Below are 15,040 nucleotides of genomic sequence, written 5' to 3' on the forward strand. Positions count from 1 at the left end.
TTGAACACCTTCAAGAGTAAATTGGATGCTTATCTTGCTGGGATCCTATGACCCCAGCTGACTTCCTGCCCTTTGGACAGGGGGCTGGACTCGATCTCCCGAGGTCCCTTCCAGCCCTAATGTCTATGAAATCTATGAAATCACTTGTGTCTATTAGGCCACTATGTAGAGAAGTTAAATCAGGGAATGAACCAGTTTGGCCACCATCATATCTGGCAAAACAAAAGGAGTCAATGTGGTACTTCTTACAAGACACCATCCTTAACCTGCAGAATGGGCTCTGGCCTCATACCAGCTGTTCACTAAAGCTACTTAATGCTATCATTAGGAGGTAGTTGTCATATTGTAAAGTTCAGGGAATCCCTTTCAAGCCTCTGCAAAGTTGAAACACTACTTGTGTCATGTCCCACCTGCCCTGGCCTTCACTAAGGAGACTTGATGCACCCATAAAATTCTACTGAGCAACTGATTCCTTTCTAGCTCTCTGGATACCTCCTGCTTTTGCTAACCTTGCTGCCTACATACACCCTTGGACAGTCTCATTTGTTTCAAATGCAGAAGCTGGATAGTAAAGCCCACTTTGGATATAGTTAAACTTCCTGCTGTGCTAAAAGTTGCCCTGACTGGTACACATTATTCACAGGAGATGTATTCATGGAAGGTTTCATGAATACCAGAGCCTCCTTGCAATATCATGTACATGGAAAAAAACCCAGAACCACTTTACTTATACCATTATAGTTAAATTGGTACAATTCTGTACTCTGGTTACAATTATATCTCTATAAAAGTGCTTTAATAGAGCTCATTTCTGCCTGGAAATAGGAATATGCCTTAGTAGTACATCGCACGTTTTTTTTACAGTACCGCTACAGCCACACTAAGGGTTGTGGTGATATAACTATTTTTTGTTCAGAGACATGAGTCATATCTTTAAGAGACAGATACACTGATCCAACATGTGTACGTCAGACAAATAAAGACTATATCTGTTAAAACAATGCAGTCTTGTTGCAGTGAAGTTACCCAACTGAATATTCCTGATGAATACCAAATATTCATAGAGGAAAAAGAAACCTGCCTGCCACACACCTTAGACACAGCAGGCAGCACCCAATCTGCACTAGATTTATTTGTAGGCTTTCATTTTAGGAAGCTTGTTCTAAGGAGGGACTGAATGGCAGGAAATTGTAAACACCTCAAACAAAACTGCCTCTCTGAAAAGTCAAGCAAGTGTTTCTCAGTTGGGCTGCCAAGAGGAAGATGTAAGGGCGTGTTTTTTCTTTCCCCTTAAAACAGGGCAGAGAAAGAGAAAACATGCACCTGGTAGCACGCCTGCTTATACTATGCTCACATGGACAGCTACAAGTGGAAAGTGTTTCCAAAAAAATAGCATATGTACAAACACACAGCTTCCTTGTTCAAGCCACAGCAGCGTTAGAGTGCATTTAACACTGCATTCTTCAGGCGCCATTTATGCACTTCAATAAGCCTCTCCCCTGCCCTTCTACAGCCCTTTTTATCCCCACCTCAAACAACAGGCAGGGAAAGATGCTTTCTTTAAAGCTCCTCTATTTCCTCTCTCATTCTCTCCGCTGTAATTAACTTCTTGTACAGTGCCTGGGAAATTTCTACTGATGAGCATTAGAATTAGCTGCAAACGGCATCCTGCTACCCTAGCTGGTGTCAGTTAAGACTCCAACTGAAGCACAAGTAAAAGGGAGCTGCGATTTCATTGAAATCAACAAACACAATAGGGACAGAACAGAGGTTACTTGGCCCTGTGTCTTGTCTGAAGTATTATGATACAAACTCAAAGCTGCGATTAAATTTCAGACCTATATGCAAGCAGTGTGCAACTGAGTGGAAATTTTTAACCAAAACGTGGCCACATTTTCAGCTGCCTTGGTGTTTTGCAAGCTCACATTTAGAGATGCATCAAACAGTAAAACTGGGTGTAAATCTGTGTGTGCCTCAGTTATACAGCTGAGCTCCCAACTATGTAATAACAAGGTGACTTCAGCGAACACTGGATCAATAGGAATCTTTCCATTAACTTCCACATACAAGCAATCAGTGCTGTGGAGATAAAACAGAAGACCAGGGCTATAAACATCCAGCGAGACAGAAGACAGTGGAACCGTGTCAGAGTGCAAGCTCTCAGAGACTGGGGGTGGGCCAAGCATGCACATTTTAGGCACTATGGGAACATAATAGGATTTTACTACTGGAAGCCAGTCTCTCACTAGATAACGGGCCAAGGTCAACAGTATGCATACAAGAAAAAAAAACAACGAATGAAATCAGCACGCCCACACACGCAAGAAAACTAGGTTTATGTATGTAGCTTTTTTCCCCAAATGGTCTTTTCCTTTACGTTAATGATGGCCCTTCCACCACACCCCGCACCAAAACAAAATGAATGGCTTCATTGTGACCAATCGGGTCACGATCCCCGTTATATCCTCCAAAATCTCTGTTCAAACCAAACGGGTATCAAGAGGCATTTTGTAACTAAAGCAAATACACAAGTTGATGGGGATTTTTCTTCTGGAGCATTTAAGATACTTGTCATGCCAGTAATATGGATCACTGCTGCCAAAGCAACCTGGGGGGAAAAAAACCCTAGTCTCTTCACTCCAGCCACCACGGCAGCCGCTACCTGCAGCATTCAGTTCCCAGACAGCCGCATCCCACAAACAGCAAAGTCACCTGGCAGAAAGATATTCAAATCTGCCTTAAACTGATCTCTAGCAAGCCTTAGCTTTAAACAAGGTCCATTATCTCATTATTTTATCAAGATTTCTCATTTGGTCCAAGAAAGACGAGTGTTTTAAAGGTCTATTATGAGATCAGATTTCTTTCATGCCTAGATATTTCAGAGGTTCAATATTCCTTTATCAGACTTCAGTTTAAAGTAAACCCAAACCCAAATAAAACAGAGGCAGCACTTCAAACGATGCAGATCTATTCTCTGATAAGGACGTTGCTTACGTGGGCCGAGGGTGAAGGAAAAAACCCTGAAATGTACAGGAACGTTCTTCTCCCAGTTTGCTATATCTGGACTTGAGCGGTTAAGATATAAATGTCATCTTGCAAGTGGGAGAGAAGGAAAGCAAAAAGTGAAATTAAGGAGTTCTGTATATCAGGCCATTACACTTCCACCAAAAATAGATCATCTTGATCTCGTGTGACATTTCTAAGACACTTATCTTGGCAGCTTAGAACCCTCACCCAGAAATGGGACACAGACACTGTTCATTCTGCATGGGAGTGTGGTGGTCCTCTTGGCAACACAGGTTTATAAAAAAAGGCTCGTTAAATTTGTGAAAAGGCATGACGGAGCCTTCAAACTATTATAGACAGACGTGGAAGGCACACGGCCTGCTTCTCCTACAAGGAGGAAGTGCTTCTTTCAGCACATGTTCAAATACAACTTTGTACCTTATGGAATGGGGAGATGTGTTAACCCTCCAGCTAGGAAGAAAACTGGGGGGGGCAGGGACACAAACATTTTATGCTGAGCACATTAGGGAAACGTGCGCTCTAGCTCCATAGTTAAGGATGACTTAAGTTTTTGACTTGGAGCAATGATTCAAGCTCTTTATTAAATATGAAAAACACAGCAGTCTTTCCATAAGATTACAGCACGTTAAGTGCAGACTGGATTTTCTGCGAGTTTAGAAACAATTTTAATTAGTCTGAGGCGATTTTTTCAAAGACTTCCCTTTTTACTTCTAGCAGCAGAAGACCTTTTCTCATAATTATAACAAATAGAGCACCAGTTTTCAAACTTTCCTTACAGTTAAAACAATTCAATGTTATGCATTAGCTGCATTCTCCCATCCTTTAAGTACTAACAAGCCATTTTCTGCAGTTACTCTTCACAGCTAACGTTTTCTTTAGAGAATTCCACGCAAATCTCTCTTCAATATGGCAACTTTACTAGTCTTTTCAATGGGACTAAGCTATGCTGGCCAAAATAGACACCATTTCCATTCACCTGCTCCTCATCACGTCCTAAGCTGCTACTCCATTCCTAATTAGCAAAGAAAAAAAAGTGGCAGCCATTTTGATTCAGGATAGCCCTTTGTGCGTTTTTCCTATAAGATTTTTTTCCATCAGCCTCTAAAAATCAGTTATAAAGCTGGCAAGAGAGGACTATGAATTCTAAAAGATATTTCCTGAAGTGGCCTGTTTCCTCAGGCTTACACAAAAGGAAGGGCTAGAGGGATGCTGAAAGTTCACTGATTTAGTTCAAGATTAAATTAAAATCAAAATTAAGAAATCCATCCCGAGTCTATGTTGTTAAAACAAACAAACAAACAAACAAACATTTCAGGCTGCACTAGGACAATCACAATCCCCCAAAAAATCAAATGAGGTTCCATATCAAGATTAATAAATTGTATATTCTGCTTTCACTGTATGTCACCATTTTCTTTGAGTGCTTTACACTGCTTGACTTGTGATGTTCAGACTTGATATCGCCATATGACTCTACTCATCTTTTCTTCCACTTGAATCTCTCAAACGTTCTCACCATAAATTTCCCTTTGGGTGCATGCACTCTTAGATTGGCACATTCTGTCCGTACACTTGGGAGTCTTCTTGCTCCTCATCCACCGAGCGCGGTCTCTTTAAAATTCTTCCAGAACTATCCCCTACCGATCTCTCTATACCTCTCTCACCCACTAAGTTGCTGGCCCTTGTTCCGAGTGTTAAAACTGCATGCTTTACAAAGGACTGATTGTTACTTTAGCCTAGGTCTATGAACTGTACTGGTGAAAAACCAAGTGTGTGAATGATGATACCAGTTGTTTCCATTAGCCAGCTGCTTGTTTTAAATACATGTGATGTGACACAGTAAGACGGCCATTACGTTATGCATGACTGAATGAGGATGGGAAAGAGCAGTGTCTTTCCAGAATTTCTTTGATAAATATTCCAGCTGAAGTGTTCTTAAATGTATGCAATTTTATCTTCCTAGGGCTATCAGCCTACAGTCATGATTTAGTGATACAGCAGCCAAAATGTGTGGGCTACATTTTCAAAAGGCAAAAAAATGCACATAAGCACGTGCATAAGTGACTGCAAGTTGTGGGCACAAAAATTGGGAAGTCAATGTGCAAAAAAGGGAAATTTGGTGCCTCACAACCTACTTGCACTGGGCACAGAGAAGAGGAAGACTGCAGTAGGGAATCTTTGCAATATGAATTCTCACCTCTGTTGGGCTTCTTTAAAACAAACAATGAATACAACATGAGTGGTCCACTAAGGGATTCCATGAGCCCCTGCCACAATCCCCTTTCCAGTAGGGGTGCACCGATAGAGATTTTCTGGGACAATACCGATGGCCGATTTAAGGAACCATATTGGATGATAGCAATCTGATTCAGATATACAGCTGAGCAGCTTGGAGACTAGCATCGGGCTGGTAAGTCTGGTGTGGGGGAAAGGATGTGGGGGGCACACTGAGGCCCTGGGAGGGCATGGGGGTCCATGTGTCCCCAAACCTGTGCACCGGGCAAGGGTGGGCTGCTACTGCAGGCTGGGGCCGGGGCAGTGCCGGGCTCCTCTAGGCGGCAGCTGAGCCAGGCTGTGCTGGGGGCAGGTGGTGGCGGCAGCGCTGGCAGGGGAATTATGGCGGGGGGCTGCAGCCACACCAAAGTTCACCATAGCCCCCCCTGTAGTCCTGCTCCCAGCACTGCCGGCACCTGCCCCAAGCACAGCTTGGCCCAACCTGCCACCAGGAAGAGCTCAGCACCACCCCAGCCCATAGTGGCAGTCCACTCCCCCTGCAGATCCGAAAGCATGCACCCCATGCCTTCCTAGGGGTGCACACAACGGTGGGAGCCACCCTCCTCTCTGCCAGACGAGCTGCAGCTCCATCCTATGCCCCACCCCGGATAAGCAGTGCCTGTCCTAGCCCCATTCCCTCCCTCACCATGGGGGCCTCAATCTGCACCCCCCCCGCCCCTTCCTTCAAGCCACAACAGACTTACCAGCACAACGCTGGTCTCCAAGCTGCCAGGCTGCACTCTTGGCCACATGCATGCTGTGGCTGTGTGCATGCACATGGCATTTAATCGGCCACTCAGGCAAAAAAAAAAAAAAAAAAAAAGCCGACTGCCGATACTGTCAATTTTCCCTATATCAGTGCCAATCCGATATGGGACTGATGTATCGATGCAACTCTATTTTCAAGTACTGTCTACAGGGTAAATCAGCTTCTTAGGCAAGAATGTATGAGCCCTTTGAGGCGACAACCTTTTGGGGTGTCACCTTGATACTGGACTAACTTCATATTTGGGAGACATTTTGGATAAATTTTTGGGCATAAATTACCCTTTCCAAGGCCTTCCTGAAGGTTTTAGGCATTACAATGAACCAGGCTGTGGTGCCTAATCGTATGAGCTAGTTCTTCCTACCATGAGTTGCCTCCTTCCTTTCACTGGAAGTACTTGTGGAGTCAGTCATTATTCAAACTAAACTCTACTGCATTCTAAAACAACGTGAACTTAATCCTTCTAATCTCACGGCAGAAAGCCTCTCAAGAAATACAGCAGTCATTCTGAGTAACTCCATTCCACTGCTGTTTATTATATACAATTAAAGATGACCATTTTGGGGCTGCCTCTAGTCATGAACTATTTGATTTGTGTGCTAGGAAAGGTACTTTTTCCAGTTAAAACAAATCCTGACCCCTCCTTCCTACAGCGAGAAGCTCCAAACATAGGTGAACTCTGAAACTTTACATATGGCATATACATTAATCCTTACTGAAGGGAACATGCTTTGCTAGGATTGCAGAAAAATGGCTTTTTAAATGAAGCAATAAATATCTGGATGTGTAGGCCTTTGAATGTCTACCAACAAATTGTGTTATGCTGTAAGGTGAGAAGTCAAGAGACTGAGGCAGTGCCAACAAATGAGCAACTAGAAGAGTATGCAAGACTGTCCAAGGAATTTACAATCTCTGCTGCTGAAGCTGGTAAATGTTGTAAGCAATTTGGCTTGTACACGTCTCTTCTCAGCCACCCATTTAAATCTATAAAGACATGCAAAATATTGTGGGGTATGAGACTGTACAGTTAGTGAAGAAAATCAAGTTAGTTATAGGCACAGTATTGTGTCTCAAGTGCACCTAAGCGGTAACTGCTATTCCTGTTTTTCTGAGGTACATGAAAAACAGTTGCTTACCCTCCAGTAATTCTGGTTCTTTGGGGTATTAATTAGTGCAGATCCCATGCAGATATATCTGAGTCTTATGAACAAGAGCTTGGAATCATTTCCAAGACAATGCATTTATTACGGCCACACATGTAACTGGTGTCTTTTAAAGAAGCCAGTGGCTGCATGCCCTTTTTCAGAGCCCATGTCAGAGTATTACGAAGGGTAGGGATGGCAAGCAGGCTGCAGTGTTCATATCGAGTAAGCATCTTGAAAAAAACCACACAGTCACTAAAAGGTAAATAGCTCTTCTTGGAATACATGTTAAGGTGGATCCCACCATAGCAAGAGGTATCCTCTCCCTAGGGGGACTGCAAAGTATCAGTTGCATCAATCAAACCCAGATTTGAATACAACCTTCCTAAATTTAGCCTCTGATCAGTAACTAAGCCCAGTGCATGCTTGACAAATGTGAATGGATTGCCCCACGGAACTGCTTTGCAGATTTAAGATAGCAGTACAAATTCTGGAAGCAGGCCGAGGATGTCATTCAGGCTCTCATCAAGTGTCCCCAATGGACTTAGCCACTCCAAAAAGAGTGAGCTTCTGTGACTACAGTGAAACTCTCACCAACATGTGCTCAAAGGGCTTAAAATGTTAATGCTGAACATACACAGAGTACCACAAAAAGCGTGTAGTATCAGCTGGACTGAGCTAACACTCCCTCACCTTATCAAAGACATTTTCCCACCACTTTTAAATTATATTATCCAAATTACTAATTCCTACCATTTTAAAAGCATATGGATTCAACTGCACATGTAAAACTATATGCGTACATCTCATCAATTTTGACTTTACTACAGTTCCACCATATACCAAGAACTTAAGAATGCTGTCAAAACACACTAAAAAAAAGGTACCATCATCATATGGACTGTTTATACAAAGCTTTAACTGTGGGTGAGCAAAGGCCTTTTTCTGGGGTCAATAATGACACATCAACTGATTTTCCTCACCTATTACTGTGCTTGGACTTCTCCCGATCTTTTTCCTTGTCCTTCTTGTGCTCTTTATGCCGGTGTTCTCGATCTTTGTGTTTATCTTTGTGTTTGTGAGAATCTGTGAGGAGAAAAGCAAAAGGAGTTAAGAAATAAAATCAGAAGCAATCTGTTTTGGGCCACAAGCCCCACATCTATGCATCCTGATGCTGCTATCATATCCCCCACAAGTCAACAAGTGGAAGAAAACCTTAGCACTAACAGATCCTATCGTACTTAACAGACAGATCAGTCTACTGGGAACAGTTAACTCCTGATAGCAGCAACTGTATTTAGAGTCGTTGGCCCAACAATTCTCAAACACTTTAGGGACATGAAGAGCTCTGTCAACTGGGTAAGTATGGTTAACATTATTTTGTTGGTAGGAAAACTAATTTTTCTATGCAATTAGGTAATTAAGGTAAAATAGTTCCCAAGTCATTGGTAAAAGGCAGAAACTTTGAGTATGAGGCTGGGAAGTCAGGCTCACTGGATCCCTAAAGTTAGGCTGCACTGTCCCTTATTCATATATTATTGTGCACTCATTAACCCACAGAAGGCAAAACCAACTATGAATATTCTACCTCACAGTCTTCTGCCACAGAAATCTCCTTAGATAGTCAAGATGTCACAGAAACATACAACTGCCTCCAGGAATCACCTACGGACACCTCTCATTGAGGACTATGTAGACAAAACCTATAAAAGTTTAGTACCTCCATTTAATTTTGGAAAGCAAGTATAGCAACATTTCTGTGATAATTTACATCCAAGAACCTCTTTGTACTTTAGGACGATTTAATCTTCACGGTTCCTCAGTGAAGTAGTGATTATCCCCAAGTTAAAGGTTGAAAAACCCAAGCAAAATTATTTAGCAACTTTTCAGTTTCAGTCTTCCTTCTGCAAAAGATTTCTGACTCAACTATGACAGTCTCCCGATTCCTAGCCTTGTGCCCTCTAACAAGCTCTTGTAGCTTCTAAACACTGATTTTACTGTGAATGTACAAACAGAAAAATGCCTCATGTAAATTCCATTTAACCCACTGTTTTATTTGCCGTCAGGTACTGACAGGAGATGCTTGCAATAAAGCAGCTAAAGGAATGCATGAAGGTTGACATTCTAACCTTCCATTTGACTTCTGCCTCTTTCTTTGCTTCTGCCGAGTTCTCTTCTAATACTTCCATATCCCACATCCAATTCAGTGTGTAATAATTCACTAACAAGTATATAACTGAGCAAGAAATAATCCAATTCTCTGCATTTTGGGTCACCAGGTGAGTGACTTAAGATTTCTGCACTTCAGTATTGCAGCTTAATTGTGCCACAGTTTTTAGATCCCAGGCAGCAAGTTGTCTACTGTCCCAGTACACTGAAGCCTTAAAGCAGCCTCTGGGCAGACTTTGACAGGTCTCAGAACTGCCAAGGAGTCATTTCTTGGGGGAAAAAATTACCAAAACAAGACATGTATTTCAGTGGCACACTGGCAGCCAGTCCTTGCCAATCTTGTGATCCTTCAGATTAGCCACCAGCTGGATGCCTCCACAGGCTGGAAACAGTCTTGGTTTTTCTTCCACAGACCCTTTACTCATGGATTCCTATGGCAAGGGCTGAAATGAACAACTGCCTACTTACATGGGATGAATGGAGCAAATCACTAGAGAAACCATCACAGTGCTATACATAGAACTATGTAAACTAACATTTTATAATGCAGTCAGATTTCAAAGACGTTACACACAGACACGGTGTCAAACTTTTTCTATTGAGATTCATGTTCCCCTGAAGTTGGAAAGTATCTGTGTTTGAAATTATAAAATTTTAAATGCAGAACAGTAAGATTCATTTATTGTGAGAAAAACACAGACACAAACGCAGAGCTGCCTTGCTTTGACCTCAGCATTCCATTGCAACCAAGGCGTCTGATTTCTAGCAACTGTCTGCTGAAATGATCATAGAAAAACAAGGGTTGAAGAGACCCTGAGAAAAAGTCTGATCCGCCGCCTGCCCAAGGATAGGATCAATCATCCCAGACAGATAACCTGCAAATTGTATTCTAATGAGAATTGCCCCCCTGCTTTTACAAGGCAAATCCATTGGCTCCGAGTTCTGAAGACACATCCATGTAGGAGCAGGGACACAGAAAAGTCATAGTCAAGCTCTGACAACTCTTCTCTGCACTGCTGTCCTCTGCACTTAATTATATGGCCTACCATAGGAGCACTACCACAAAATGCACATGCGCACTTGATAAGATGAGCTCATTACAAAGTTTTATGGGAAGGAGAGAGAATACCATTCACCTATTCCGTATCCCTGTGGCCAAAAAGCCAGCAAAGAAATGCTCCTGGAAAAGAAAACAGAAGCTCTATTTTCTACTCTGTCAGTAGATAGATATCAAGAGAAAAAAAATGTTTATTTTCAGAAGTACAAAAGAGTAAAGAGAGTCTTGCGCCAATAGATATGTCTGCCAATTATCATGTCGCCACTGTCCTCACCACTGCCTGGTGAGAAAATGAGATGAGAGCTCTAAGAAAGGCAGACCAACTGGCAGACAGAAATGGCTGGTGAACAGGCAGCTTTCTGCCTACTTTATGAGGATTAGGGAAACAGAGCAGCATCTAGAGTCATTATTAATGGCTTTTCAGTGGCTTGGTCATTAAATTCCACTTTAGGTATGCGCAGTGCTGGAACCAATGCAGAAGTTGGAACCACTTGAGATTAGCGAATGCAAAAGACAGATGACCAAATCGGCATGAGAAATAAATTCTTGTTCCTGGATATTATTCCCATCCAAGTTCACCGACCTTGCGGTAGTCAGAGGAAACGTGCAACTGTAGTGTACATGACTACTTCTAGAGGTAAATAGTTTTAACACCTTATGAAAATCTCTCCAGTGCCTTCTTTCTGGTTCATTATCCAATTCCTAACTATAAACAAGGACAGCCTCCTGCAAGTGAAGGAGTGGACAATCCTTCTACAACAACATACCTATCAAGTGTCTAACAGGATTTGGCCCTAAGTGGACTTCAGTGCTTATTTGTGATCCTATTCCACCCTCCTTGAGTTTCTGAAAAAATTAACAACAAAAAGATGGATGGGCTCTGCTGGACACTGCTTTCTGTGAGACTTAACCTTAAGGCCCATTACAAAATTGGCACACTAACCTTTTCATGGATATGAACAGGGTGGGAAAGGATCACACTTAGGTACCTATTAGGTGGAACAGGATAAAATCTCCTTTAGATCTCCCTTTTATAGCTAGCCAAAGAATATTTGCTTCTCCCATCCTAAACAGGGAGATAATGCAGGATTATAAGTGAAGCCTGTTCTCTACTGTGAGCTTGGTTGGTCCATAAGGAAGTTAGATATGATGTTTGCAGTTATGCAAGAAATCAAAGATTTAAGTGGTTCATGGTTATGCAGGAAGGGGGAAGATGACACTTCATGGCAGGCTTGATAAAAATCCAACAACTCCAAGCCAGGTATTACCTCTAAGGCTCCCTTGTTGGGATCTGCTAATACACGTGTGGTGTTTAGCATCCCTTCTATTCCAAAATCAGAATCACTTAATGGATCTGGAGCTGGATTGGTCTGTTAGTATGGTATATCTCCAGAAGAAGATGCCAATTCCCATGCATTTCCTGCTATTCCTTGCTCATAAGCTGCTCTGAGTTTCTCTGTTGCTTCGGAGTCTCACGCCTGTCCATTTAAAAGTATTCCTGACGTAAGTAAAACATTATAGACATTTTCTGGTTTGTGATGCTGCTTGTAAAGTGTTTCTTTGAAAAAGGTTGAATCACAAGCCTGTTAGTGACCCTGAATATATATTACTGAAACAGTGTTGTTTTATTCTCCATGCAGAAACAAAATTCTCCAAGTTAAGATGGCTTTTTAAATACAGAATTCCCAGAGAATGGAGACAGGGCTTCAGGACTGTCATGCAGTAGAAATAAACCTAGAACACTCCTTACTTACCGGTGCCAGCTGCCAGAAAAGGTCAAACAAAAACAGCATGCAACTATGCTCCCAGAAAGGCCTACCATTTCTTTTACCAAAATGAACCACCACATAACCAAAGTAAATCCTGTTAGGCTACAACCTGTTATCCAGCACAGCTTCAGGCCCGATATCTCAAAAGGAGCATTAGGCCCAAGTCACCATGCTAAGGGTACATTTTTTCATGCACGTTTTTAAACCTTAAGTCCTAGAGAGGGAACTGGATTTACCAAGTGAGTGTAATGGCAGGCCTAGCAAAACTTTCAGAAGTGTTTCATGTAATATTGCCACTGTACAGTAAATCCCATGATATGGATTTTAGAAATCGTTTGCCAATCTGCTCCAACTTAACTCCAAGAAATCTGGCTCTCTGAGGAATCTAGTTACTATGGTTTGGTTTGTGTTTTAAGCATACAAAAGAGGCTAAGCTGGCTTTTCTTCTTTCTATTAAAGTGTCATAACTATCAACTTAATACCTGGTACCCCCTATTTTCAAGGCAATTATACCATTTTTCCCAAATTAACCAATTCTACTGAATGTGAATCTTTATTACAAATAGGTTCCCCTTCTTATAAATCAGACTTTGTGGCCAAAGTACAACTTTTTCATTGTTCTGCTTACAAAGTTTCCATTAGTAATTGATGCTTTTTTGGGAGATGTTATTCAGCTCTAGGAATCAGGCATTTTTTTTTTAATTCCCCTTCCAACTCAGTTAATGGGGCGTTACCTTTGCTCCCACCTTCATACTCTTAAGGACACATTGATACATCTCTCAAGTTGTCAATGTATTTTAATTAGATTTTGACCTCAGGTTTTGAATGATATAGGTGGGGATGATCAGAAGGGTTATTCTATATGCACTCCATCTAGACAGGGCAATGAAATCATTTATACCACAGTCTGAAAATTTAACTTAATTTAGTTTCTCTAGCTTTTCAATAGCTTTTAAACCACATCACCAACCATCAACCTTACTGATAAACTCCTGTTCCCAGCAAGTCTTTCCAAATGTTGGTTCATTATCCCCCACCCCTCCCCATTCTGAAGCTGTAAATTCAAAAGCATATGAAGTGGGAACCATTAAAGGCAAAAATCAGAAAAAACCCCACGTACAATTATGTTAGTTTTGAAGAATGAGATAGTAGGCCTTTCTGGCCCAGCAAATGCGCGCACAGCATTTATTGTGCTGATTTGAACAAAAGAAAAAAAAAACACCCCAGGATGACTTGACCACAGTATTTTCCTCCTTTTCAAGTCAGAATAATCTGTTAAATAACAATTCAAATTGCCTCACCTGTATGCAACAGCTTCAGACTATGGGAAGGGCTGTTAGAAATGGCAGTTACCCCATTTCTGGCAAAATGCTGTTTATTCTTTAGAAGGCATTATGGGCTATTTTATCCACATACTGATAACAAAAGATTAATGGGAGGCTACAAATTCCATTAGACTGCTTGGGTGGCACCTGAAGGCAAATTAGGTAATTCAGTTAAGTCCATCTGGAAAGAAACTTAAGTTTCATTACAAAGGGCTGGAAAAAGTCAGCTGGGAAGAGGAATCTTGAGCAAAGAAGTACTTTAGCAGGATAATGGTTGACCCTCTCCCTGGTAAAGAAAACCAATAGGTGTTATGTGAATGGAGCCATGTACCTGTGGTGTGCTGCAAGAACAAGGAACTTGAAGAGAAGCCGAAGAAATCTTTATCTGAATCCAAACCTGTGGTGGACAAACGATACTTAAATTTAGTTTGATTTGTTTACAATTCCAAACAATGCTACTGGAGAGAACCCGGAGTCTTCTTAGTCTAAATAGAAAAATGGAAGAGAAGGGGAGCTCAGGACAGGAGATGAGTGATACATTAGGACTACTGTTTTATGTATGGGAAGTCATATGGTTGAGACACTTAGTTCCTGTTCAGGGCTGGGAAGGACACTGTTACCCTGAAAGATGTGTTGCTGGTCTCTCTCAGTTCCACAATGGCCTCTTAGTCCTGAGAAACAAGCAACCAGAAGGCCAGAGTAGATTTACTGCATCCAGCAGGAGGAAGCATGCTATGTAGAGAGAAATCCAGAAGCAAAGCAAACCAAGAAATAATCCACTTGTATTTAAAAATTCTGTTATAATGAGCAGAAGAACAAGATAAATATTCAAGACCTTATTTCCAAGACATATTTGGGGAAGGGCAAATTATTGTCCTCTGTGCTTTCTAAAACAGTCGCTCAACAAGCCTCACTTATTTACCTTTTAGAATAGGGCCCCATTTTCCACCAGGAAGCATCAGAACTTTGACTTCTATAAGAAAGGTCCCATGAAGAAAAGTTTAAGGGCAGCACCAGTGGTGAGATTCCTATATTAAAAATGAACTAAATATAGGAAATTCATTCCTCCCCCTTCCCTCAACACACACAGATTGGTCTACTGGCCTTGTTCATAAGGGAAAAAAAAAAAAGCATTCATTCTGTTAATTCAAACAGATGACTGGGTGAACAGCAATACCTACCAAGGAATAAACAAACCAGTTTCACTATGCTGTCATTTCCTTTTTGGGAAAGTATGTAGCTTTCAATAGAAAATCTGTCCTTGGCTCCACTGACAGATCATCCCTGGAACATCACTGTGAGAACTGGCAATTCTGCTTTTGAGGGCCCTCCATAACCAAAGAACAGACAGGGTGAAAAAGTTAAACTCACCCAATTCCTATTACAAAGTGGTCTCTTTTGTTCTTAAGGTTATGGCTGCTGACATCTGTTTAAAGGCATAATGGGATCTCATCTCTGATCCCAACAATTGTACCTCCTGGTGTACTACGTATGCATGGCAGGGCACAAGA

General features: G+C 41.7%; 1 protein-coding gene across 1 annotated transcript in view; it reads right to left on the reverse strand.

Annotated features, from left to right (window-relative positions):
• Positions 1–8,278, reverse strand: part of TOP1 (topoisomerase (DNA) I) — a 46,163-nt gene extending 37,885 nt beyond the window's left edge. The window contains exon 1 of the mRNA XM_019539652.1: positions 8,193–8,278. The gene's annotated coding sequence lies outside the window, so the exon portion shown is untranslated. The remainder of the gene's footprint in view (positions 1–8,192) is intronic.
• Between the last annotated feature and the right edge of the window lie 6,762 nt (positions 8,279–15,040).

Source organism: Crocodylus porosus, unplaced genomic scaffold (genome assembly GCF_001723895.1).
Source record: "Crocodylus porosus isolate Cpor-Errol unplaced genomic scaffold, CroPor_comp1, whole genome shotgun sequence".
Classification (NCBI taxonomy): Eukaryota; Metazoa; Chordata; order Crocodylia; family Crocodylidae; genus Crocodylus; species Crocodylus porosus.